The sequence below is a fragment of the Nycticebus coucang genome, chromosome 2, assembly GCF_027406575.1.
Source record: "Nycticebus coucang isolate mNycCou1 chromosome 2, mNycCou1.pri, whole genome shotgun sequence".
NCBI classification, from domain to species: Eukaryota; Metazoa; Chordata; class Mammalia; order Primates; family Lorisidae; genus Nycticebus; species Nycticebus coucang.
The window spans coordinates 155999982-156027688 of record NC_069781.1 but is presented as its reverse complement, the minus strand read 5'-3'; the positions used below and the strand labels follow the sequence as shown (position 1 = coordinate 156027688).

At 45.9% G+C, this 27707-nt stretch overlaps 1 protein-coding gene and 1 pseudogene across 1 annotated transcript in view; both read right to left on the bottom strand.

Moving 5' to 3' along the window:
• ADGRG5 (adhesion G protein-coupled receptor G5) overlaps window positions 1–27707 on the bottom strand; it is a 266713-nt gene that overhangs the window by 207196 nt on the left and 31810 nt on the right. The gene's annotated exons all lie outside the window — the stretch shown is intronic.
• Window positions 1519–27707, bottom strand: LOC128560676 (enhancer of rudimentary homolog; annotated as a pseudogene).

Below are 27707 nucleotides of genomic sequence, written 5' to 3'. Positions count from 1 at the left end.
CTGTGAACCCACTGGGCTGATCTCTTTGCCCCATCACCAGCCTCTTCTGGGACTTCTTGAAAGGTCCTAATTGGGGCTAGTTCATTGTTCACTCAACTGTTCGTGAGGAGCAGCTGTACACTCTCTGCCCCACCTGCCGTCAGGCTCCTCCACATTGCCCACTTCTCAGTCTGTCTCCACATCACATTGATTCTGCTTCCTGAATCTCTCTCAGATCTGTCCTCTTCTCTCCATCCCCACATCCCTGCCCAGTCCAGGCCACCTCCTCCTCATGCTTGGATACTGGCCCCCTTGATCCTCTCCCCACATTACAGTAGCCAGAGTGGTCCAGACTCAAAGCTCCACATACTCTCTCCTGCTTTCAAAATCCTGCTGTGGGGGATTAACCTGAGGGCAGAGCCCAGGCTCCTGACTCTGGCCTTCAAAGCCTCCTTTCCACCCTTCCCCTGGTCTGCCTCCCCTGAGGGATCAGACCATAGTCTCCCCAGTTCCTCAAAGAGGTCTGCAGCCTGGCCCTGGCCTTGAATGTCAGTTCCCACTCCTCTACCACGTAAACTCCGACTCGTGCATCAAGAGTTATTTGAAATGTCACCTCCTTGGTAAGCACACCCCCACCAGGACTTCGAAGCTCTCTGGAAGACCCGGAATGTGGCCCTAAGCAGCTGTCAGGTTTTCTCTTTTTCAAACCCCCTCCCCACAAGCCAAACTCCAACCTATTAGAGAGCCGGGGTCTCTTTTCATTTTTTCTTGGCATTCCCAGTGCCCTCTGAGGATTGGGGTAGGTGCTCAGAACATTACCTAATGAAGGAGGAAACCATGGCTCAGAGAAAGAGGGGACTTGCCCAAGTTTATTTATTATTTTTTTTTAAATATAACTAAACAACATTTATTTTTCACTAAGACTTTATCTCGGCAGTGCCTGTGGCTCAGTGGGGAGGGCACCAGCCCCATATACCAAGGGTGGCAGGTTCGAACCCCTGCAAAACTGCAACAAAAAATAGCCAGGCGTTGTGGCGGTGTCTGTAGTCCCAGCTACTCGGGAGGCTGAGGCAAGAGAATTGCCCAAGCCCAGGAGTTGGAGGTTGCTGTGAGCTGTGACGCCACAGCACTCTACCGAGGGCAATAAAGTGAGACTCTGTCTCTAAAAAAAAGACTTTATCTCAAGGACATAACTGTTACCACTCCCCGCCCCATCCTGAAGACAGCTTAGTACAGTTAATGTTTTAAAGCAGGTATGAACAGTCTGAAGGATTGGAACCAATATCAGCTGACAAAGAACAACTTTCATTTAAATCATTATAAAAGTGTTTAAGTTAAAAAAAAAAACAGAAAGAGAAAAAAAGGGTAGGAGCAATGGGGGTTTCAGATTGACCAAGAGCCTCACATTTCATCTAATATCTTCAATCTTGGCTAGAGTATAACAAAATGGAAACAGGATTACTATAATACAAAACTTCCACTGCAGAACGCTGTACACACCTGTGTTCCAAGCCCACCCCCCTGTTGTTTCCAACTTAATTATTTCCCAGCCTGTTGGGCCTGCCGATGAAGGAGCACGCTGATCTTCTCTTTAATCCAGTCTTTGTTATAAGGCTGGTATGTCTGGGTATCAGCTCGGCAAACCAGACAGCTGAGGTCTGCCAGGTCATTGGTAAAATCAAACAACTGATTGATATTGTATTTGATAGAGGGACTGTTGCGATTCATTCTCTTCAGATGTTCTTCCTACATTTTACAAACGCCTTCCGTGCACTCATTCACAGATTCATAGTCAGCGTAAGTTGACTGCCTTTTGGCCTCTTAGTAGGCCATACCAGCAAAATGGTGTGTGACGTAGTGTCAAACTCTCTTCGCTGCAGCCCAGACCGATACCACCGCCCCTACCAGTACTTGCCCAAGTTTACACAAGCACACAGTGGCTGAGCCAGGCCTGGAACTCAGAACTCAGGATTCTGTTTGTAAAGGGACTTATCCATTTATTGGTTCATTCATTCAACAAATATGTGTTGAGCCCCGTGGTAGAGAGAATAATGGATCCCTCAAAATGCCTGTGTCCTATTGCCCCAAACTTGTGAATGTGTTATTAATACCTTACATGGCAAAAAATGCTTTGCACATGTGATTAAGGGAAAAAAGGATCTGAAGGGAGATTTCCTGGCTTATCTGAGTGGGTGCAATGTGATCACAGGGTCATTACAAGAGGGAGGCAGTGGGTCAGAATCCGAAAGATGATGGGATGACGACACAGAGGTCCCACTGACACAGGATTAGGAAGGAAGGGATGAAGGCAGACTCCAGAAACAGGCAAAGGCAAGGTAACAAACCCTCCCCCAGAAATCCATTCCTACCTTGATTTTAGTGCACCAAGACTGATTTGGGACTTCTGACCTCCTAAACCATCCAATAATAAACTATGTTGTGTTAAGCCACTAAGCTGACAGCAATTTGTTAGAGTAGCCAGAAGAAGCTCATACAAGTACCTGTGTTTTCCCAAGTGTGCTGCCAGGGTCAAGGGACCCAGCCGTGAAAAGGAGTTTGCCTTGGAGAGAGAAAACAGGCAAACAAATGGTAAACAAGGTAATGTCAGGCTGGGACGAGGATGGGACAGAGCACAGAGAGGAAGCCGAGAAGCAGCTTTGGGTAGGGCAGTTAGGAGGGGCTGTCAGGAGAGGGTGACATTCCAGCTAAAATTCAGAAGATAGGAAGGAGCCAGGGAGGAAACAGCAAGTTCAAAGGCCCTGATAGAGTTAGAGGCCTTTGAATGGGCAGGGAGAGGTTGGCAGGAAAAATCCCTTGGCCTCCTGTTAGGACACAATCTGACATGTCACAGCAACGTCTTGGGGGACCTCTTGTCATGATGGCACCATGCATGCGTAGTCACCTGTTCACAGAGACAGAAAGCAGAATGGTGGTTGCCAGGGTTTGGGGGAGGAGGAATGGGAGTTACTGCTTCATGGGACTGAGGCTCAGTTTTGCAAGATGAAGGTTCTAGAGATGGATGGTGGTGATGATTGAACAACAATGTGAATATACTTAATGCCACTGACCTGTAACACTTAAAAATGGTTAAAACGGTAAATGACCGCTATGCCCATTTTACCAATTAAAAGAAAAAGGTGTTTCCCAAAACCCAGAATTGAATCAAGCCTTGAGTTCTAATTTCCAGTTTAAATGATGCTGCAAAGGGAGGCTCTGTGCCTCAGTGGGTAAGGCGCCGGCCACATACACCGAGGCTGGCGGGTTCGAACCCAGCCTGGGCCTGCTAAACAACAATGACAACTGCAACAACAAAAATACCCGGGCACTGTGGTGGGTGCCTGTGGTCCCCGCTACTTGGGAGGCTGAGGCAAGAGAATCGCTTAAGCCCAAGAGTTCGAGGTTGCTATGAGCTGTGATACCATAGCACTCTACAAAGTGTGACATAGTGAGACTCTATCTCAACCAAAAAAATGAAAATAAAATAAAACAAAATAAATAAAGAAAGAAATGATGCTGCGAGGGAACAATCAGACAATCCTGAACGTAGGATTCTCCAGACCCCCTGCAAGATGACTGTCCCAGGATCATCAAAAATTTAATGTTATTTAAAAAATAATAAAACAGTGGATAGTGGGTGGTGCCTGTGGCTCAAGGAGTAGGGCACTGGCCCCATACACCAAAGGTGGCAGGTTCAAACCCTGTCCCAGCCAAAAAAATACTGTAATAACAAAAAACCCCACTGGATAGGACATTTAGATGAACACAGACTTAAGAGACATGATAGTCAAATGCAATACGTGACCTTCATTGAATCCTAGTTTTGATTTGGTTTTTTTTCTTTTGATACAGAGTCCCAAGCTGTCGCCCTGGGTAGAGGGCTATGGCGTCACAGCTCACAGCAACCTCAAATTCTTGGGCTTAAGTGATTCTTTTGCCTCAGCCTCCCAAGTAGCTGGGACTACAGGCGCCTACCACAACGCCCGCCTTTTTTTTTTTTTTTTTGGTTTTTTTTTTTGGCCGGGGCTGGGTTTGAACCCGCCACCTCTGGTATATGGTATATGGGACTGGCGCCCTACTCCTTGAGCCACAGGCGCTGCCCTCCGGCTTTTTTTTTTTTTTTGGTAGAGACAGAGTCTTACTTTATTGCCCTCGATAGAGTGCCGTGGCGTCACAGCTTACAGCAACCTCCAACTCCTGGGCTTAGGCAATTCTCTTACTTCAGCCTCCCAAGTAGCTGGGACTACAGGCGCCCACCACAACGCCTGGCTATTTTTTTATTGCAGTTCAGCCGGGGCCGGGTTTGAACACACCACCCTCGGTATATGGGGCCGGCGCCCTACTCACTGAGCCACAGGTGCCACCCCCTGCTATTTTTTGTTGTTTTTGCAGTTGTCATTGTTGTTTTAGCTGGCCCAGGCCAGGTTCGAACCCGCCAGCCTCCGGGTACATGTCTGGCGCCCTACCCACTGAGCTAGAGGGCCGCACTGAATCCTAGTTTTGAAAAAACAGCTATGAAAGACTTTGGGGGGACAAGTAGAAAATCTGAATATAGACTGAATATTAGATGACATTTGGGCTGTTTTGTAATTTTATTAGGCATAATAAAGACTTTATGGACATGTATGAGAATGTCATCATTTCTAGAAGAGACACAATGAAATGTGTCCTTACTTTCAAAGAGTTCAGGAGGGTCAGGCGTGGGGCCTCAAGCCTGTAATCAATTTGGGAGGCCGAGGCAGAAAGGTCAGTTAAGCCCGGGAGTTCAATACCAGCCTGGGCAACATAATGAGACCTTTATCTTTACCAAGAACAAAAAAAATCTAAGGCCAGGCTCTGTGGATCACAACTGTAATCCCAGCACTCTTAACAAGCCTAGGCAGGTGGATTGCTTGAGCTCAGGAGTTTGAGACCAGCCTGTGCTAGAGTGAGACCCCTTCTCTAAAAACTAGCTGGGTATTGTGGCAGGCACCTGTAGTCCCAGCTACTTGGGAGGCTGAGGCAAGAGAATTGATTGAGCCCAAGAGTTTAAGGTTGCTGTGAGCTATGATGCCACTCTACCTAGGGCAACAAAGTGAGACTGTCTAAAAATAAACAAATATATAAATAAAATAAACAAATAAGAAAACTTAGCCAGGCATGATGGCAGGCATCTGTAGTCCTAGCCACTTTGGAGACTGGGGCAGGAGGATCATTTGAGCGCAGTAGTTTAAGGCTGCAGCGAGCTATAATTGTGTCATCCAGCCTGGATGACAAAGTGAGACCCTGTCTCAAACAATCAAAAAGACCAGAGGAGTTCAGGGGGGAAATGCGTGTCTGAATATATATATATGACCTGGGCATGTAGTATGTCAGCATTTGTAGATGTACGTGATACACGTGTGCCTGTACGTATCTCCCAGACAGGGAAAAGGAGAGACATGTAGCAAAACGAAACAGAACAAAAGCTGCAGCTCGGAGGTGGAAATACTGCTACCTTATTGAACTCTCTCTCTTTTTTTTTTTTTTTGTAGAGACAGAGTCTCACTTTATGGCCCTCTGTAGAGTGCTGTGGCCTCACACAGCTCACAACAACCTCCAACTCCTGGGCTTAACCGATTCTCTTGCCTCAGCCTCCTGAGCAGCTGGGACTACAGGCGCCCGCCACAACGCCCGGCTATTTTTTGGTTGCAGTTTGGCCGGGGCTGTGTCCGAACCCGCCACCCTCGGCATATGGGGCCAGCACCCTACTCACTGAGCCACAGGCGCCGCCCCCTTATTGAACTCTCTAACAACTTTCCCAAATATTTAAAATGTGTCATAATAAAAACTTGGGGAGAAAAGAAAAAATAACTTTTCAAGGTAGAAGTCATCTGTGAGCAATGAGCTGTCATTGGAGGACTGTGAGTGACAGAGAAATGGCCTGGTGACTGTCATCCAAACCTGGGGTTTTCTTACCTGGGGCGGTCCAAAGCTGAGGCCCTTTCATGGGTGGGCTCAGGGGCTCCCCGCTGGGGAACCCCTGAGTCCCCAGGGACTTGGCAGGACTTGGCCTCTGCAGCAGCCACCCTCCTCGTCACCCCTTTCTCTGGCCTAGAAGGAAAGTAAGTCATTCTTGTGCCCAGGAACCTCAGCACCCATACTGCCCTTGGCCTTCCTGGAGCTGGTGGAGAGGTAGGAACAGTGTTTAGGAGCCCTGGGTGCCCAGGCAGGGCACAGGGAACCTGCTTTCAAAAAAAGGAAAGGAGGGAGCAGTTCCTCTGGGGGCTGAAGGTGGGGAATCACCAGCAATGTAGGGGATGGTGCTGACTTTCCTCTCCTTTTGTGGGGTGGTTTGTGCTGGCCCTGTCCTGTCCTCACTGCAATGCACAGAAGAGCTCCCCTCTTCTCCCCAACCTTCCTTCTTTTGTTTAAATTAATTTTTATTAAAAAATACATAAAGGAGCTTGGCCCCTGTAGCACAGTGGTTACAACGCCTGCCACATGCACCAAGGCTGTGGGTTCGAACCTGGCCCAGGCCTGCTAAACAACAATGACAAAAAGGAAATAAAATAAATAAGTGACAACAAAAAAATAGCCAGGCCTTGTGGCAGGTGCCTGCAGTCCCTGCTACTTGGGAGGCTGAGGCAAGAGAATTGCTTACGCTCAAGAGTTTGAGGTTGTTGTGAGCTGTGACGTCATGGCACTCTACCAAGAGCGATATAGTGAGACTCTGTCTCCAAAAAAAAAAAAATACACAAAGGGCCAAGCACGGTGGCTCATGCCTGTCTTTTTTGTAGAGATGAGGGTTTTGAGTGGTGCCTGTGCCTCAGTGAGTAGAGCGCCGGCCCCATATACCAAGGGTGGCAGGTTCAAACGGGCCCCGGCCCTGGTCAAACTGCAACAAAAAATAGCCAGGCATTGTGGCAGGTGCCTATAGTTCCAGCTACTTGAGAGGCTGAGGCAAGAGAATCGCCTATGCCTAAGAGCTGGAGGTTGCTGTGAGCTGTGACGCCACAGCACTCTACTAAGGGCTACAGAGTGAGACTCTATCTCTAAAAAAAAAAAAAAGATGAGGGTCTTACTATGTTGCCTAGGCCAGTCTTGAACTCCTGCACTCCAGTGATCCTCCTGCCTCTACCTCCCAAATTGCTGGGATTATAGGCGAGAGGCTGAGACAAGAGGATCGCTAGAGCTAAGAAGTTTGAGGTTGCTGTGAGCTAGGACAATGTGGCACTCCAGCCCGGGACAAGAGTGAGACGCTTTTTTTTTTTATTTTTTTTTTTTTTCCGTGTTTTTTTTGTTTTGTTTGTTTTTTTTTGTAGAGACAGAGTCTCACTGTACCGCCCTCGGGTAGAGTGCCGTGGCGTCACATAGCTCACAGCAACCTCTAACTCTTGGGCTTACGCGATTCTTTTGCCTCAGCCTCCCGAGCAGCTGGGACTACAGGCGCCCATCACAACGCCCGGCTATTTTTTTGTTGCAGTTTGGCCGGGGCTGGGTTTGAACCCGCCACCCTCGGCATATGGGGCTGGCGCCCTACTCACTGAGCCACAGGCGCCGCCCGAGACGCTTTTTTTTTTAAATTGAGTCTCACTTTGTCACGCTTGATAGAGTGTCCTGGCATCAGAGCTAACAGCAATCTCAAACTCTTGGCCTCAAGCAATCCTCTTGCCTCAGCCTCCCAAGTAGCTGGGACTACAGGCACCCGCTACAATGCCCAGCTAATTTTGAATTCATGCCCACTCTTGCTCAGGCTGATCTTGAACTCCTGAGCTCAGGCAATCCACCTGCCTCGGTCTCTCAGAGTGCTAGTATTACAGGCATGTGCCACCGCGTCTGGAGAACCTCTGTGTCAAAAAAAAAAAAAAATACATAGGCTCCGTGCCCATAGCTCAGCGGCTAGGGTGCCAGCCACATACACTGGGGCTGGCAGCTTTGAACCAGCCCGGGGCCTGCCAAACAACGAGACAACTACAACCAACAAATAGCCAACCAGGTGTTGTGGTGGGTGCCTGTAGTCCCAGCTAATTGGGATGCTGAGGCAAGAGAATCACTTAAGCCCAAGAGTTGGAGGTTGCTGTGAGCTATGAGGGCGACATAGTTGAGACTCTGTCTCAAAAAAAAAAAAGGAAAAGAAAATGTGGTCTCTCCTTACACTGGAATATTATTCAGCCTTCCAAAAGAAGGAATCCTGACATGTGCTATGACTTGGATCAACCTTGCAGACATCACGCTGGCAGCACCTGTGGCTCAAAGGAGTAGGCGCTGGCCCCATACGCCGGAGGTGGCGGGTTCAAACCCAGCCCCGGCCAAAAACTGCAAAAGAAAAAAGAAGAAGACATCATGCTAATTGAAACAAGCCAGTCACAAAAAGACGAATACTGTGTCATTTCACTGCTATGAGGTCCCTAGGGCAAATTCATAGCATCAGAGAATAGAATAGTGGATGCCAGAGGCTGGAGTGGGGCAGGGATGGAGAGTTATTGTTTAATGGGGGCAGAATTTCCGTTTGGGAAGATGAAGAAGTTCTGGAGGTGGAATATGGTTTGGGTTGAGCAACAATGTAGATGGACTTAATGCCACAGAATTGCACACTTAAAAAATGGGGAAAAATGGTCAATGTTATGGTATATATATTTTACCACAATAAAAAAACACACAAAATACACAACAACACATAAATGTGTACTTGCGCTGGTGCATATTTATATCTAGAAAGACACACGATCAGAAGCCTTAGTAGCTCCTCAGGGTAGTGGGCGGGGCGGGGGTGTAGGGGGCGCATTTACTTTCCACCAAATACCTTTTTACATGATTTGAATCTTTTGTTCCATGTGCATGATTGACCTATGCAAAAAAGTTGAAATTGGGAATTCCTGCTGTTCAAAGCACGCGGACGGAATAGCAATTCTCCGACCTCTGAGGCACCAGTTCATCCCTCATCCCCACCCCATGTTTATTTTCCTCCCTCAGAGGCAAATAGGGTTAACGTCTTGTTTGGTCTTTCGGAAACCATCTATGCATATGTGAACACATATATAAACTTATTCATTAATAGAAATAAAAAGGAAGGAAAGAAGGAAGAAGAAGGGGGAGGGGACGGGGGGGGCAACATATGTTAATATAAAAATACTGGTTTACTCCGAGATGTTTTCAGCTACAATGTATCTTGGAAGCAGTTCCCTGTCAGAACATCTAGCTGGGCCTGATTCTTTGTAATGGCCTGTGGTTTGCCACGGGATCACCATAATGCATAGCCAGTCTGGGCATCATGGGTTTTTCCAGTCTTTTTCATTTACAATAAAAAGCCCAAATAACCTTCCTTAAGCACCCTTACAAGGGGGAATGCTTCAGGTGGACATATTCCTAGAAGTAAAAAGTTTGTGCTTTTCCTTCCCCTGAGACATAAAAAGAAAGTCCCTTTCCTGAATAACTTCCTCTTTTCAGTAGAGACAGGGGTTGCCCCAGATGGGGCCCTGGGTGTATGAGGTTGGGAGGCCTTGACTTCTGACAAGCTGTGGGCCCCACACCAGAGCCTTCTGGGGGATGTCATGCTATCCTTCTTCTTGGCTGGGGGAAGCTTGTTCCAGGAACCGGAGGGAAGGGGAGCACATTTCTTGGAAGGCTTTGGGGGTAATAGGGACCCAACACGTCTGGGTCCCTTGGGAGTTAGTCAAGAGCCCCACCAGGAAGGAAGGTCTTTGAAGCCGAGTCCAGACCACCACTTGGGCTAAACATGGAGACTGTGAAGCAAATGGGACATCCTGGGATGGAGAGAAAGGGGTGGAGAGGAAGAAGTAAAAGAATCCAGGGCCTCATGGGCCACAGTGACAACCACCACCACAGTAATAATAATACTGCTGCTTGCTTAAATATGTCCTGTATGTTACATTTGCAATCTCATTATCTCCTCAAATAATACTTTAAAGAGCTTCTATTATTGTCCCCATTTCTCAGATGAGGAAACTGAGACTCCGCTGAACTGCAAAATTGTGCTGAGGCCTGACACTCGAGTCCAGCACCGCCTGCAGCTGTGGTCAGATTAGGAACACGTAGAGGCAAGGGCAACAGTAACAAAGCATACTTGCAATGCATCTCAGGGTAACCTGAGCCACCCTGGCTCAGAGGACACATGAAGCCTGCATCTGACCCCAGAGTTTCTGTTATTTTTTAATGAGATATAACTCACATATTATAAAATTCACCCTTTTAAAGTATAAATTTCAGTGCTTTTTTTTTTGCAGTTTTTGGCCGGGGCTGGGTTTGAACCCACCACCTCCGGCATATGGGGCTGGCACCCTACTCCTTTGAGCCACAGGCGCCACCCAAATTTCAGTGCTTTTTAATATATTCACAAGGTTGTGTATCTATCTCCACTATCTAATTCCAAGACTTTTTATCAGTGCAAAATGAAACCCTGTATCATTAACAGTCATGCCCCATTTTCTCCTGTCCCCAACTTCTAACAACCACTGACCTATTTTCTATCTCCATGGTTTTTGAGAGCATTGTGAGCATTTCATACCAATGGAAGCATATAAGACCTGGTATTTCGTGTCTGACTTCTTTCACTTAGTATAACATTTTCAGTGTTTCTCTATGTTGTAACCCGCATCAGCAAAGCATCCTTTTTCATTGCTGAATAATATTCCATTGTATGGATATATCACATTTGGTTATTCGTTCATTGACTGGTGGGCATTTGAGTTGTTTTCTTTTCTTCTTTTAAGAGACAGAGTCTCATTTTGTCGCCTTTGGTAGAGTGCTGTGACGTCATAGCTCACAGCAACCTCCAGCTCTTAGGCTTAGGTGATTCTCTTGCCTCAGCCTCCTGAGTAGCTGGGACTATAGGCGCCCACCACAACACCCAGCTATTTTTTGTTGCAGTTTGGCTGGGGCTGGGTTTGAACCCACCACCCTTGGTATATGGGGTCGGTGCCCTACTCACTGAGCCACAGGTGCCGCCCAGTTGTTTTCTTTTTTTCTTTTTTTGCAGTTTTTGGCCGGGGCTGGGCCTGAACCCGCCACCTCTGGCATACGGGGCCAGCGCCCTACTCCTTTGAGCCACAGGCACCACCCCTGTTTTCATTTTTTGACTCTTGTAAATTGTGCTGTTGTGAACAATTGTGAGTAAACTTTCATGTGAACTTATTCTACTCCTACTATACGCCTTTTTGGGGAATAGAATTGCTGAGTTGTATGGCAACTCTATGTTTAAGTTTTTGAGAACTTGTTACACTGGTTTCAAGGAAGTTCTACCATTTTACGGTCCTTCCAGCAATATTGAGGGTTCCAATTTCTCCACTTCCTAACAACCCTGTTATTGTCTGTTTTTCTTTTTTTATCGCAGCCATCCTAGTGGTTTTGCTTGGCATTTCCCTACTGACTAACAATATTGAGCATCAAGTGTGTTTTATATATCTTCTTGAGAAAATGTCTAGGCAAGTCCTTTGCCCATTTTTATTTATTTATTTGCAGTTTTTTTTGTTTGTTTGTTTGTTTGTGTTTTTTGGCTGGGGATGGGTTTGAACTCGCCACCTCCGGTATATGAAGCTGGCACCCTACACACTGAACTACAGGCGCTGCCCCCATTTTGCCCACTTTTAAATTGGGTTGTTTGTCTATTGTCGGTGAGTTGTAACAGTTCTTTATGTATTTTGATACTTGGATTAGAGCTCTATCAGATATATAATTTGCAAATCTTTTCTCCCATTCTCTAGATTGTGTTTTCACTTTATTGATAATGTCTTTGGAGCATAAACGTTTTTCTTTTTCTTTTTTTCTTTTGAGACAGTCTCACTTTGTCACCCTTGATAGAGTGCTGTGGTATCATAGCTCACAGCAACCTCAAATGCTTGGGCTCAGGTGATTCTTCTCCTCAGCCTCCCAAGTAGTCAGGACTACAGGCACCTGCCACAATGTCTGGCTCTTTTTAGAGACAAGGTCTTGCTCTGGTTCAGGCTGGTCTCAAACCTATAAGCTCAGGCAATCCACTTGCCTCAGCCTCCCAAGTACTGGGATTATAGGCGTGAGCCACGTGCCCAGCCAACATTTTTTGTTTTGATGACATCCAATTGATCTATTATTACTTGTGCTTTGGGTGTCATAATGTAAGAAATCATTGCCTGATCCATGGCCATGAAGATTTCCTTTTCTGATGTTTTTTTCTAAGAGTTTCATAGTTTTAGCTCTTATATGTATATCTGTGATCCATTTTGAGTTACATTTTGTAAATGATGTGAAGCAGGGATTCAACTTCATGCTTTTGCATGTGCATTTCCAGTTGTCTCAGAACTACTTATAGAAAAAACTATTCCGTCTATGGCCTTGAATGCACCCAATCTTGTCTGAAGACTATTGTTTTGTGCACTGAATTTCTTGGCACTCTTATCAAAAATCAATTGCCCATAAATGTATTCATTCATTTCTGGACCCCCAATTCATTCCACTAATCTATCTGTCTATTCTTAGACCAATCCTACACAATCTGGTTTTTGTGTTGTTTTTTTGTTTGTTTGTTTGTTTTGTTGTGAGACAGAATCTCACTTGGTTATGCTTGGTAGAGTGCCGCAGCGTCTCAGTTCACAGCAACCTCAAACTCTTGGGTTCAAGTGATCCTCTTGCCTCAGCCTCCCAGGTAACTGGGACTACAGGGGCCCACCACAACGCCCAGCTATCTTTAGAGACCAGGTCTTGCTCTTTCTCAGGCTGGTCTCTAACTCCTGAGCTTAAGCAATTCCCCCCACCCAGCCTCCCAGAGTGCTAGGATTATAGGCATGAGCCTCCACCCCCTGCCTGAAATCTTTCAAACATACAGAAAAGTGAAATAAATCTTGGGACTTACAACCCAATAGCAGTTGATATTTTACTACATTTTGGTACATATTTTGCCTCATATCTCTTTTTTTATTAAGAAGTTAAATATTTTTGGGTGGCGCCTGTGGCTCAGTCAGTAAGGCGCCGGCCCCATATACCGAGGGTGGCGGGTTCAAACCCGGCCCCCGGCCGAACTGCAACCAAAAAATAGCCGGGCGTTGTGGCGGGCGCCTGTAGTCCCAGGTGCTCGGGAGGCTGAGGCAAGAGAATCGGTTAAGCCCAGGAGTTGGAGGTTGCTGTGAGCTGTGTGATGCCACGGCACTCTACCGAGGGCCATAAAGTGAGACTCTGTCTCTACAAAAAAAAAAAAGAAGTTAAATATTTTCAATACAGACAAAGTAATCCTACTTCCCCCCCCCCACGCACCCACCCCTATGCCCTCTTCTCTTCATGAGTAATCAAAAAACCACCATCCCAAAGCTGCTGCAGGTCCTTCCCAACGATGTCATTACACTTTTATAGTCTTGTAAATAAAATATAGTATTGTTTTACAGGCTTTACCATCCTACAGTAACCTTTTACAACTTGTTTCACTCACGCTTATGTTGATAACGTTCTTTCCATGTTGACCCACGACGGATCTAGTACCTTAGTTTTCACTACTGTGTACAGCAAATTCTATTTTGGAGTCATTTATTGTTTATTTGTGCATTCCCCTGGCAGTGAACATTTAGGTTGTTTCCAGATTTTCACTATTACTGACAGTCCTGTAACTAATTTACAGCCTTGTGGGTACCTTCCTGTTCCCTTCATCTTTTTTTTGTCTTATTTTTTTGCTCTAAACTTGGTTCTCCCCTGAGGACTCTGCTTCCCCTTAAGGCTTCTGGGAGGTGGTGGCTTTCTCCCCAACAGCCAACAAACTGCAGGTGAGAGGGGAGGAGAGGCATGTTCCTTGCTCTCCATAGCTTCTTCCAGGCCACCCATCCTTTTTTTCTTATTTTTTGAGACAGAGTTTCACTCTACCACCCTGAGTAGAGTGCTGTAGCATCAGAGCTCACAGCAACCTCAAACTCTTGGGCTCAAGCGATCTTCGTGCCTCACTCCTGAGTAGCTGGGCCTACAGGCGCTTGCCACAATGCCAGGCTAGTTTTTCTATTTTTAGAAGAGATGGGGTCTCACTCTTGCTCAGGCTGGTCTTGAACTCTTGACCTTGAGCCATCAACCTGCCTTGGCCTCCCGGAGTGCTAGGATTACAGGTGTGAGCCACCATGATTGGCCACGCCACCCATTCTTCCACCCTAAAACTGCCAGCTTCTTTGAAATGTATGTCACCAGACTTAACCACCCATTAATGCCTGCTTGTTGCAGCCCCCGGTCTACACACCTCCAGTCACTCCTCATCTCTTGATGATAATTATAGCTTACAGCTCATAGTCATTCTCTCCAATGTGACTGTCACAATCATGGTGATTTCAATAATCACCTTTCTGTTCTATGACCTCTCTTCCAGTGAATTTGTCCTCCACCTACTTCAGCCTCTCACCCCCAGAGTCATACCCTTGACCATGGTGTTACCAGTAACTGCTCTTGTACAACCTCATAATCTCATAAACACCTCATTCTCCAACCACTGCCATCTGTCAGTACAGCTCATTGCCTCAAGTGTCCAACTCCGGTAATCCCTGAGATCCCCAGACTGATCTGCCCCTTTTCCCTGTTCCCTGATTCCCTCTCACTGCCCTAATTCTCTCTCTACTCAGCTCAGCTCCCAATCTTTCATTACAAGCACTATTTACACCCTTGATTCTCTTCCCAAATAACTTTAAATCTCATGTTCTTGCTACCTCCTGGCAAAAACCATGGCATGGGTGAAACCCAACTCTTCACCAATCCTGCACCTGCACTAGTGTCATTGACAAGGCTGGAGAAAAGTACCCGGTTGTCTAACTGTAAATTCAAGATCACCAACTCCCCTGGTCTCTCAGTGCTACCCCAAAGTCCTACTATGTTTCCTTGACTCATCCACACTCCCCCTCTCCCTGATGATTTCACGCTTTCTTCCTTCCACTTAAGCCTTGAAACTCCTTCTCACTGATCCTCATTTAAAACTGATGGCCCTGATTTGTATGTCCCTGAGAAGAGAGAAGTTAGCAGAAGACCACACCCATGGACAACTACCACATCTACCCAGGGACCTGCAGCTCTCTTGCTCCTGACTAATCCCCTCTCCCAGTCAAGGATATTAGTCCTCAGTACTCCCATTTCTCTCCTGCGTCACCAATTTCCTCTTCTCTATTATATCATCCCCATCATCTGCATGCAACAAACTCTTACTTCTCCCATCCTTTACTTTGATAAAGTGCCGTGGTAGGGTCATCATAGCTCACAGCAACCTCAGACTCCTGGGCACAAGTGATCCTCTTGCCTTAATTTTTCTATTTTTAGTAAAGACAGGGTCTCGCTCTTACTCAGGCTGGCCACAAACTCCTGAGCTCAAGCAATCCACCTGCCTTGGCCTCCCAGAGAGTGGGGATTATAGGCGTGAGCCACCCCACTCAGCTACTTGTCCCATCTTAAGAAGGCTATACCTTAACCCCACACCCCCTTCCAAATACCATACATTTACAGTAAAATTTTATTATTTTTTATTATTTTTTTTTTTTTGTAGAGACAGAGTCTCACTTTACTGCCCTCGGTAGAGTGCCGTGGCCTCACACAGCTCACAGCAACCTCCAACTCCTGGGCTTAAGCGATTCTCTTGCCTCAGCCTCCCGAGTAGCTGGGACTACAGGCGCCCGCCACAACGCCCGGCTATTTTTTTTTTGGTTGCAGTTTGGCCGGGGCTGGGTTTGAACCCGCCACCCTCGGTATATGGGGCCGGCGCCTTACTGACTGAGCCACAGGCGCCACCCTATTTTTTATTTTTTTGTAGAGACAGAGTCTCACTTTACCGCCTTTGGTAGAGTGCCATGACGTCACAGGACTCACAGCAACCTCTAGCTCTTGGGCTTATGCGATTCTCCTGCCTCAGCCTCCCAAGTAGCTGGGACTACAGGCGCCCGCCACAACGCCCGGCTATTTTTTGGTTGTAGTTTGGCCAGGGCTGGGTTTGAACCCGCCACCCTCGGTATATGGGGCTGCCGCCCTACTCACTGAGCCACAGGCGCCGCCCCTACAGTAAAATTTTAAAAAGTAGTTTACACTTGCTGTCTCTAATTCCCCTCCTCCGACTCTCTTTATTCCAATCCCAATTCCAAATATTTTTTGGGAATTCCTTGTTATGGCAGATGCATGAAAGGAAGAGCCACCTCAGGGAAGGGAGGAGAGATGAAACTCTGGAGTATATTGTACTTTTAAGGTACTGATAGAGGATGTACAAAATACTTCTGCTTTATGTGGGATAGAGGAGTTGTTAAACATGTAAAGGATATACATGACATTTGTGGTTAAAAAAAAAAAACCCAACCACTGGAATTAGGTAAGGTTGCCTGTGTGGGATAATGTAGTACGTGGTGCTGTAATAAACAAACCCCAAATTGTACAAAGGTCCAGGTGCAGTGAGTTTATGGCTCACCACATGAAGTCCAAAATGGGTGTTCCTCATTCATGGGCAGTTCTTCTCCAGGCAGTGATTCAGGCACCCAGGGTCCTCCCATCTGTGGCTCTGCTGTTAACAGGTCATCATGGGGTGGCGCCTGTGGCTCAAAGGAGTAGGGCACCAGCCCCATATGCCTGAGGTGGTGGGTTCAAATCCAGCCCCGGCCAAAAACTGCAAAATAAATAAATAAATAAATAAAAATTAAAAAAAAAAAAAAACAGTTTATCATGTTCATCTGTATCAATCACAGAAAAATAGGGTAGCGTTGGAGAGTGGGAAACTTTTCTGGTCCAGGCCTGGAAGTCGGGTGCATCAGGTCTGATCATGTTCCACTGGTGGGAATTCAGACACCTGGCCTCACCTAACTGCAGGCCGGCTGGGAAAGGGTCTCGCTGAGTGTCTAAGAAGAGGGAACAGGTTTGGTGACAAGCCAGGCAGTCTCTGCAAAGAATGAAAGACCTCCAAGGAGCAATGACCGGGCAAGGAGAAGATGATTTGCTGCTCTCCAGCACCTTATCCTGAATGAGGTGCCAGCTCTGGCCTGGATTCCCAGAACAAGTACCTTTGTAAAACCACAATTGCTATTTCCCTAGAAGAAAACCCTTAGAAAAGCAAACAGTCTTACACATTCCTTCTACATCTTCTGTCGTGCAAGATGTTGTGTGGGTTTCCAATTTGGCTTTTCCATATTCCATAAAAATGGGAGGCATCAGCAGCCTACAGGGTGTGACAAGCGTGGCTACACTCTAGGACCCAGAGATGCAGACTCTGTCATGTCTCTGCCAATAAACTGCCAGTGAGAACATGGTGACGAGACCCCGTGACTTTGTGAAATGGCGCGAGAGATGCTTGCTACTGCCAGGCGATTTGAGGATCAAGGACTTGCACATCCTCTGCTCCAGGTGACCATCACAACAGCCTCTGGGGTTGGCAAGGCATGGACGGCCAGTGTGCATGTCTTTCCCGTCTGTGAAATGAGTGCTGGCCACTAGAGAGGTGACATGCTCCGCTCAGGGCAACTCCATAGTGACTGAAACTATGAGAAGAGATGGCATCCTATGGGGAAGGAAGCAGAAAAGGGAAGCAGGGAAGGGTGAGGCTGGGTAAGGTGAAGAAAGGGGAAGAAACACCATGGACACTCATCCCCAAGCCTGAGGTTCTTTCCATCGTGCCTTCCAACCCTCATTTTCGTGTTATTTCTACTCTGCCACAAGGTGATCTGGACACAGAGGGAGAGTTACAGAGACGTACAGGGAGAACCAGGGACATCTGGAATCCCCAGGAGTCTTCAGGCAGGAGGATAACCTAGACTAACATCCCTCCATGGTCAAGGCCACTCATGCACGTGATGGAGTCTCCAGGACTCACAGCAAAGACAAAAGACCTTCTCCTTGCCTTGTTTCATTCTGGGCTCCAGGAAGTCACGGCCTGCACTCCAGGAAGTGCACTGTCTCTGCTGCATGGGCCTGGACTCCTCATCTGGAAAGAGAATTTTTTTTTTTTTTTTTTGTAGAGACAGTCTCACTTTATGGCCCTCGGTAGAGTGCCGTGGCCTCACACAGCTCACAGCAACCTCCAACTCCTGGGCTTAGGCGATTCTCTTGCCTCAGCCTCCCGAGTAGCTGGGACTACAGGCGCCTACCACAACGCCCAGCTATTTTTTTGGTTGCAGTTTGGCCGCGGCCGGATTTGAACCTGCCACCCTCGGTATATGGGGCCGGCGCCTTACCGACTGAGCCACAGGCGCTGCCCGGAAAGAGAATTTTTTTTTAAGTGACAAAATGTTACCAGGCATTGTGGCCTGTAATCCCAGCACTTTGGGAGGCTAAGACAGGTGGACTGCTTGAGCTCAGGAGTGCTGAGACCAGCCTGAGCAAGAGCAAGACCCCCGACTCTACTAAAAATAGAAAAACTAGGCTGGGTGTGGTGGCTCACACCTATAATCCCAGCACTCTGGGAGGCGGAGGTGGGTGGATCGCTTGAACTCATGAGTTGTAGACCAGCCTGAGCAAGAGTGAGACCCCATATCTAAAGAATAGCCAGGCTCAAAGGAGTAGGGCGTCAGCCCCATATGCCAGAGGTGGCAGGTTCAAACCCAGCCCTGGCCAAAAAAAAAAAAACCTACAATAAATAAATAAATAAATAAATAATAAAATAAAAAAATAAAGAATAGCCAGGCATCGTGGTGGGTGCCTATAGTCCCAGCTACTTGAGAGGCTGAGGCAAGAGGATTGTTTGACATAGGAGTGGGAGGTTGCTATGAACTATGATGCCATGGCACTGTACCAGGGGCAAGAAAGTAAGACTGTGTCTCAAAAAAAAAAAAAAAAGAAAAGAAAAGAAAAACTAGCTAGGTATTGTGGTGCCTATAGTCCCAGCTACTTGGATGGCCAAGGCAAGATGATTGCTTTAGTTCAAGAGTTTGACGTTGATGTGAGTTATTGATGCCAGGGCACTCTATCGGGGTGATAGAGTGAAACTCCAAATCAAAAATACATTTTTAAAAAAAGTGACAGAATGTTAACAATTGATAAATCAGAGTGATGGAAATACAGCATTTCTTTATACCATTTTTGCAAATTTGTTGAAACTGCTTCAAAGGAAAATGTAAAAACCAAACAAGAAACGGAAGCCAAAAAGCCCCTCCTGACATTCTCCATCCATAACCCCTGCCCCCAAGGGAGCCATCATTCTGACTTATAATATCTAGACTAGTCATTTCTATTTGAATCATACAGAAAGTATTCTTTTGTGTCTGCCTTCTTTCACCCAACATTCCATTTTCAAGATTCAGCCATACCATTGCTTGTCATTTTAGTTCATTTATTCTCATTCCTATGCAGTAGTCCATTAAAAGAATTTATCAGCTACTGGTGGGATTTCCAGAATGATCAATTAGAACATTCAAAAATCTTCCCCTCAAAGAACAATGAGACAATTGTGCAAAATTATAGGGAAAAAAATAACCATTTGAAAACTAGAAATTAACCAAAACTTTTAAGTAGTGGGTAGAATAATGGCCTCTAAAAGCTGTCCGTATCCTAAACCTCAGAACTTATTGTTACATGGCAAAGGAGAATTAAGGTTGCAAGCAGAATTAAGTTTGCTAATCAGTCGACCATAAAATAATGAAATTATCCTGGATTATCTGAGTAAACCCAGGGTAATCCCAAGAGTTCCTTAAATGTGACTGGTCATTGCTGGCTTTGAACCTGGTAAGGGCCACAAGTGAAGGAAAGCAGACTTTAGAAGCTGGGGGGTGGAGGCAGAATCCATAGAATTAGCCCACATAGTCACCAAACAAAGCAAAAAAAAAAAAAGCAATGAACCAAAAATTAACACCCTCAGGGGTGGGGGAGGAGAATAGAATCCACAGTTGCTACAGTATATTATCTGAAATGTCTAGTTTTCAACAAAAATTACAAAACACACAAGGAATTAAGAAAGTGTGACCCATGCCTGGGAATCAAACAGTCAATGGAAACTGTCTCATGGGGAATCCAGATGTTGAACTTGGCACTCAACATCTTCAAAACAGCTGTTACAGGCTAGGCACGGTGTCTCGCACCTGTAATCCTAGCACTCTGGGAGGCTGAGGCCTGTGAATTGTCTGAGCTCACAGGTTCGAGACCAGACTGAGCAAGAGCAAGACCTCATCTCTAAAAATAGCCAGGCATTATGGCGGGTGCCTGTAGTCCCAGTTACTCGGGAGACTGAGGCAAGAGAATCATTTGAGCCCAGGAGTTTGAGGTAGCTGTGAGCTGTGACGCCATGGCAGTCTGCTGAGGGTGACAAAGTGAGACCTTGTCTCAAAAACAAACAGCTATTATAAATGTGTACAAGGGGGTGGCGCCTTTGGCTCAGTGGGCAGGGTGCCGGCCCCATATACCGAGAGTGGCGGGTTCAAACCCAGCCCCTGCCAAACTGTAACAAAAAAATAGCTGGGCATGGTGGCAGGCGCCTGTAGTCCCAGCTACTCAGGAGGCTGAGGCAAGGGAATCGCCTAAGCCCAGGAGTTGGAGGTTGCTGTGAGCTGTGTGACGCCAGGGCACTCTACCATAGGCAATAAAGTGAAACTGTCTCTACAAAAAAAAAAAAATGTGTATAAGGAACTAAGGGAGACCATGTATACAGAATTAAAAGAAAGTATGATGACGAATATAATGTCACTGAATGAATGGCTTCTTCAGCGCCAATAAAAGACAGACACAACTAAATCAAGAGGTTTATACGAATGAGTAAAAAATATGTTAAAGCAATTTTCTTTGTCTATTGTCAACATATCTGGTATAGTTACTGATGGTCCCTCAGCTATAGTAGGTAAAAGAGAGGGACTTACGAAACTAATAGAAGACAATACAATTGCCACCCAAATCCACGTTATGAACTATCAAGAAAATAGGACATCAAGAAAATTCATGGGCTCGGTGCCTGTGTCTCAAGCGGCTAAGGCGCCAGCCACATACATCCGAGCTGGCAGGTTCGAATCCAGCCTGGGCCCGCCAAACAACAATGACGGCTGCAACAAAAAAAAATAGCCGGGTGTTGCAGTGGGCACCTGTAGTCCCAGCTACTTGGGAGGCAGAGGCAGGAGAATCACTTGAGCCCAGAAGTTGGAGGTTGCTGTGAGCTGTGATGCCACAGCACTCTACCCAGGGCGACAGCTTGAGGCTCTGTCTCCAAAAAAAAAAAAAAAGAAAGAAAAGAAAAGAAAATTTATGCACAATATGCACAATAGGGCGGCACCTGTGGCTCAGTCAGTAGGGTGCGGGCCCAATATACCAAGGGTGGCAGGTTCAAACCTGGCCCCGGCCGAACTGCAACAACAACAACAACAAAAAAAAATAGCCGGGTGTTGTGGCGGGCACCTGTAGTCCCAGCTACTCAGGAGGCTGAGGCAAGAGAATCGCTCAAGCCCAAGAGTTGGAGGTTGCTGTGAGCTGTGTGATGCCACGGCACTCTACCGAGGGCCAGAAAGTGAAACTCTGTCTCTACAAAAAAAAAACAAAAACAAAAACAATATGCACAATAGCTTTTTTTTTTTTGTAGAGACAGGGTCTCACTTTATGGCCCTCGGTAGAGTGCCATGGCATCACACAGCTCACAGCAACCTCCAACTCCTGAGCTTAAGCGATTCTCTTGCCTCAGCCGCCCGAGTAGCTGGGACTACAGGCGCCCGCCACAACGCCCAGCCAGCTATTTTTTTGTTGCAGTTTGGCTGGGGCCAGGTTTGAACACGCCACCCTTGGTATGTGGGGCTGTCGCCCTGCCACTAAGCCACAGGCACCACCCTTAACATGTATTTTTAAGGTGAAAACCAACTTATCAGTACAATGTTTCAAACTATAACAGCATTCCAAATGAAACTGAAATTATGGCAAGCTCAAATTAAGGCAAACAAATGTATGTATTTCTTTTTCTTTTCTTTTTTCTTTTCTTTTGAGACAGAGTCTCACTTTGACGCCTGTGGTAGACTACTGTGGTGTCATAGCTCAAAGCAACCTCAAACTCTTGGGCTCAAGCGATCCTCTTGCCTCAGCCTCCCAAGTAGCTGAGACTACAGGCACCCACCACAACTCCCAGTTTTTTGTTTTGAGTTGTTTTTTTTTTCTCTAGAGATGGAGTCTTGCTCTTGCTTGGGCTGGTTTCCAAAGAACTCCTGAGCTCAAGCAACTCACCCACATCAGCCTCCCAGACTGCTAGGATTACAAGCATGTGCCACTGCACTGGCCTTTAAGGAAAAATTTGATTATGTCTTTTTACTGCACTATTATAAGTCCTATCTTACCAAAGACAAATACCCCTTGCTTCATGTCTTATTCGTGTTATAACTTTTTAGTAGCACCTACATTTGCAAGTAACTATTTTCTTTCTTTCTTTCTTTCAGACAGAGTCTCACCTTATCGCCCTCAGTAGAGTGCCGTAGCGTCACAGCTCACAGCAACCTCCAACTCCTGGGCTTAGGTGATTCTCTTGCCTCAGCCTCGCGAGTAGCTGGGATTACAGGCACCCTCCACAACACCTGGCTATTTTTTTGTTGCAGTTTGGCTGGGACCAGGTTCAAATCTGCCACCCTTGGTATATGGGGTCGGCACCCTACCCACTGAGCCACAGACACTGCCCCCAAGTGACTATTTTCTTTTCTTTCTTTCTTTTTTTTTTTTTTTTGAGACAGAGTCTCACTATGTCACCCTTGGTAGAGTGCCGAGGCATCACTGCTCACAGCAACCTCAAACTCTTGGCCTTAAGCCATTCTCTTGCCTCAGGCTCCCAAATAACTGGGACTACAGGCTCCTGCCATAATGCCCAGCTATTTTTTTGTTGCAGCTGTCATTGTTGTTTAGCAGGCCCGGGGCCAGGTTCAAACCCTCCAGCCCTGGTGTATGTAGCCAGCACTCTAACCACTGAGTTATGGACGCAGAACCACAAGTAACTATTTTCAAGAATGAAGCACATTAAGAATAAAATGAGAGGCAGCACCCATAGGTCAGTGAGTAGGGCACCAGCCAAATGCACCTAGGCTGGTGGGTTTGAACCTGGCCCAGGCCAGCTAAACAATAACAACTACAACAAAAAAATAGCTGGGTGCAGTGGCAGGCGCCTGTAGTCCCTGCCACTTGGCAGGCTTAGGCAAGAGAATCGTTTAAGCCCAAGAGTTTGAGGTTGCTGTGAGCTGTGATGCTATAGCACTCTACCGAGGGTGACATAATGAGACTCTGTCTCAAAAAAAAGAATAAAATTAGAACCAAAATGTCTGATGAGCACCTTGAGAACTCACTGAGAATTCCATTTGAACCAGATATAATCCATTAGTTTCTCAAATACAAATATCTCACTACTTTTATATTGACTGTTTTCTTTTACTTTTATAATAAAACATTTCAAAAAACTAAAGATATTTTATTACTTAGACACGTGCATTTTCTGCAATAGTGATCGCAAACTTGGGATCTGCTCAATGGTTTTAAAAGACTCTCAGAATTGGGTGGCTCCTGTGGCTCAAGGAGTAGGGCGCCAGTCCCATATGCTGGAGGTGGTGGGTTCAAACCCAGCCCTGGCCAAAAAAAAAAGACTCTCAGAATGAGCCATTGCATAATTAAGATTATTTTGTGGGGTGGTGGCTGTAGCTCAGTGAGTAGGGCTCTGGCTCCATAGACCAAGGGTGGTGGGTTCAAACCCAGCCCCGGCCAAACTGCAACCAAAAAAATAGCCAGGAGTTGTGTGGGGCACCTGTAGTCCCAGCTACTCAAGAGGCTGAAGCAAGAGAATCGCCTGAGCCCAAGAGTTGGAGGTTGCTGTGAGCTGTATGATGCCATGGCACTCTACTGAGGGCAATAAAGTGAGAGTCTGTCTCTACAAAAAAAGGACTTTTTTGCTTATTTGTGGTGGCAGATATCACGAAAATTATGCAGACTTTTTTTTTGGCTCCTGTGGAGCCAAACAACAAATTTTTGTTTGTGTATGTATGTATGTATTTTAAGACAGAGTCTCACTATGTCATCCTCGGTAGAGTGCCTTGACATCACAGCTCACAGCAACCTCAAACTCTTGGGCTCAAGTGATTCTCTTGCCTCAGCCTCCCCTGTAGCTGAGACTACAGGCTCCTTTGTGTATTTAATGTGTAGCCCAAGGCAACTCTTTGCCCAAAGTGCTCCACAGAAGCCAGTAGTTTGGACACCCCTGGCCTAAATGCCTGTAGTCCCAGCTACCCAGGGAGCTGAGGCAAGAGAATCACCTGAGCCCAAGAGCTGGAGGTTGCTGTGAGCTGTGACACCACAGCACTCTACCCAGGCAACAAACTGAGACTCTATCTCTAAAACAAAACAAAACAAAAGGATACATGAAGCAATAATTATTGAAACTGTGTTGCTGGGGCAGCACCTGTGGCTCAGTGAGTGGGGCGCCGGCCCCATATGCCGAGGGTGGCGGGTTCGAACCCAGCCCCGGCCAAACTGCAACAACAACAATAGAAAAAATAGCTGGGCGTTGTGGCGGGTGCCTGTAGTCCCAGCTGCTCGGGAGGCTGAGGCAAGAGAATCGCGTAAGCCCAAGAGTTAGAGGTTGCTGTGAGCCGTGTGACGCCACCTCACTCTACCCGAGGGCGGTACAGTAAGACTCTGTCTCTACACCAAAAAAAAAAAAAAAAAGAAACTGTGTTGCTAAATTTAAAATGTGTAAAGATATAATTTACATGAAAATAGGCTGGGCACAGTAGCTCATGCCTATAATTCTAGCACTCTGAGAAGCCAAGGTAGGTGGATAGCTTGAGTTCACAAGTTTGAGACCAGCCTGAGCAACATCAAGATCTCATCTTTACTAAAAATAGAAAAACTTAGGCAAGAGGATTGCTTGAGCCCAAGAGTTGGAGGTTGTGAGCTATGATGCCACAGCACTCTACCCAGGGTAACACCTTGAGAATCTGATGAAAGAAAGAAAGAAGGAAGAAAGAAAGGAAGGAAGGAAAGAAGAAAAGAAGGAAGGATAGCACAAGAAGAGAGAAGGAATTGGAGCTATATTGGATCAAAAGTTTTTTATTCTCTTGAAATTAAGTTGGCATTAATCAAAATTTGATTTTTTTTTTGAGACTTAGTCTCACTCTGAGCCTTGGGGTTGAGTGCCATGGAGTCATCATAGCTCATAGCAACCTCATACTCTTGGGCTCAAGTGATTTTCGTGCCTCAGCTTCCCACATTGCTGGGACTGCAGGTGCCAGCCACAATGCCTAGCTAGTTTTCCTATATTTTTTAGTGGAGATGGGGTCTCACTCTTGCTCAGGCTGACCTCCTGAGCTCAAGCAATCCACCTGCCTCAGCTTCCCAGAATGCTAGGATTATAGGTGTGAGACACTGCACCAGCCCAAATTTTATTCTTTAAATTAAGATGTCAATTTCTTCTTGGGAGATAGGTTAAAAAATGACTCTATAGGCTCAGCGCCTATAGCTCAAGTGGCTTAGGCGCCAGCCATATACACCGGAGCTGGCAGGTTCGAATTCCAGCCCAGGCCCACCAAACAACAATGACAACTATAACCAAAAAATAGCCGGGCATTGCGGCGGGTGCCTGTAGTCCCAGCTAGTTAGGAGGCTGAGGCAAGAGGATCCCTTAAGCCCAGGAGTTGGAGGTTGCTGTGAGCTGTGATGCCACAGCACTCTACCCAGGGTGACAGATTGAAACTCTGTCTCAAAAAAAAAAAAAAAAAAGACTCTACAGATATAATTTTATTTTAAAAATCTCACAAGGTAAATAAAATACTACAAATGTCTATTCAACAGGAAAAAGGTAATAATGTTACTTATTGAGTATAGTGTGCGCTATTCAGCAGTAGGTACCCTAAAAGACATGATTTTACCCCTATACAATTCATCCTTGTAAAAAAAACCCAGTGGTGCCTGTGGCTCAAGGAGTAGGGCACCGGCCCCATATACCTAGAGGTAGTGGTTTCAAACCCAGCCCCGGCCAAAAACTGCAAAAAAAAAAAGAACTAGGTCTTGCAGACACTTATAGAACACTCCACCCAATATGAATACACATTCTGCTGAAGTGTGCATGGAAAATTCGCCAGGATATGTAGAGCCATAAAACAAGCCTCAAAATTTAAAGGTCTAAAGTCATCCCAAGTATGTTTTTCAACCACAATTGAATGAAATACAGAAGGAGATTTCTGAAATATGTGAAAATTAAACTACAAATCCTAAATAGCCAGTGGGTAAAAAGAAATCATAAGGAAAATGAGAGACTTGAAATGAATGAAAACAAAACCACAATATACCAAAACTTACAGGGTATATAGCTAACACAGTGCTCGGAGGGAAATGTAAAAGGGAGAGAGATATCAAATCAATAACCTAACATTCTACCTTAAGAAACCAATTTTTCATTTTACTTATTTATATTTATTCTTTTTTTTTTTTGGAGACAGAGTCTCACTATGTCACCCTGGGTAGAGTGCTATGGCGTCACAGCTCACAGCAACCTCAAACTCTTGGGCTTAAGCGATTCTTTTGCCTCAGCTTCCCACGTAGCTGGGACTAGAGGTGCCCGCCACTAGAGGTGCCCGCCACAACGCCCAGCTATTTTTTGTTGCAGTTGTCATTGTCGTTTAGCTGCCCTGGAGGGGTACGAACCCCCACCCTTGGTGTATTTGGCTGGCACTGTAACCACTGTGCTACAGGCGCCGAGCCAAGAAACCAATTTTTTAAAAAAGCAAACTTAAGCCAAAACAAGCTGAAGGAATGAAATCATAAAGAATAAAGTGCAAATAAATGAAATAGAGAACAGAAAAACAATAGAGAAAATCAATTAAACCAAAAGTTGGTTCTCTGAAAATAATAACAAAATCAACAAACCTTTAGTTAGATTTACCACAAAGCAAACAGAAAAGACACAAATTAAGGAACCTAGTGGGTGGCGCTTGTGGCTCAAAGGAGTAGGGTGCCAGCGCCATACACCGGAGGTGGTGGGTTCAAACCCAGCCACAGCTAAAAACCACAAAAAAAAAAAAGGAAACTAGGGATGACAAAAAAACATGTCAATACCCCTGCTATGGAAAAGAAAAGAATTATAAGGGCACACTGTGAACAATTTTATGACAACAAATTAGATAATGCAGATAAAATGTAGAAATTCTTAGAAAGACACAAATTATCAAAACTCACTAAAGAAGCAATAGAAAACCTGAACAAATCTATTCGAATAAAGAGATTGGGTTAGTTATCTAAAAGCTTCCCACACAGAAGAGCCCAGGCCCAGATGTCTTTGCTGGTGAAGTCTGCCAAAAGTTTAAGGAAGAATTAATACCAGTCCTTCTCCAGCTCATCCAAAAATGAAGAGAAAGGAATACTGCCAACTTGTTCTATGAGGCCAGAATGAAGTGGGGGGGCAAGAAGAGGAAAAGAGACAAGCAAGGTTAGAAAACTCAAACCTTATTAGGAAAGATACAAAAAGGAAAGTGAAATTCTTTTGTCTCTTTCCCTAGAGGCAAGGTAATCAAAAGCAGTCCCTGATAATAGCTTTGTGTGATTCACTGAGAGCAGGGGAGACTAAAAATAAATAAACAAAAAGAAGGAAATGAAAACAGTATTGTAAAAGCCAAGTTTCCTTTTATTTTAACTCTTTTATCTGATGGGAACTATTTCTGGGTGATTTTATCCTGTTTCTTCAGGCACTGGACTAGACTCCATTTTCCGCAGCCACGTACCCAAGCCAGGAGGCCTCCTGGAAGCAGCGTCTCTGTCTTCTCAAAGTTGGGTAATGACACCAGAGCTGGTTCCTGGGGAAGAGGAAGCCACTCAAAGCCTGCGTAGCCTCAAGTCCTATCCCCTGACAAATAACGTCACACCCTGGCTGCAGCCGCCAT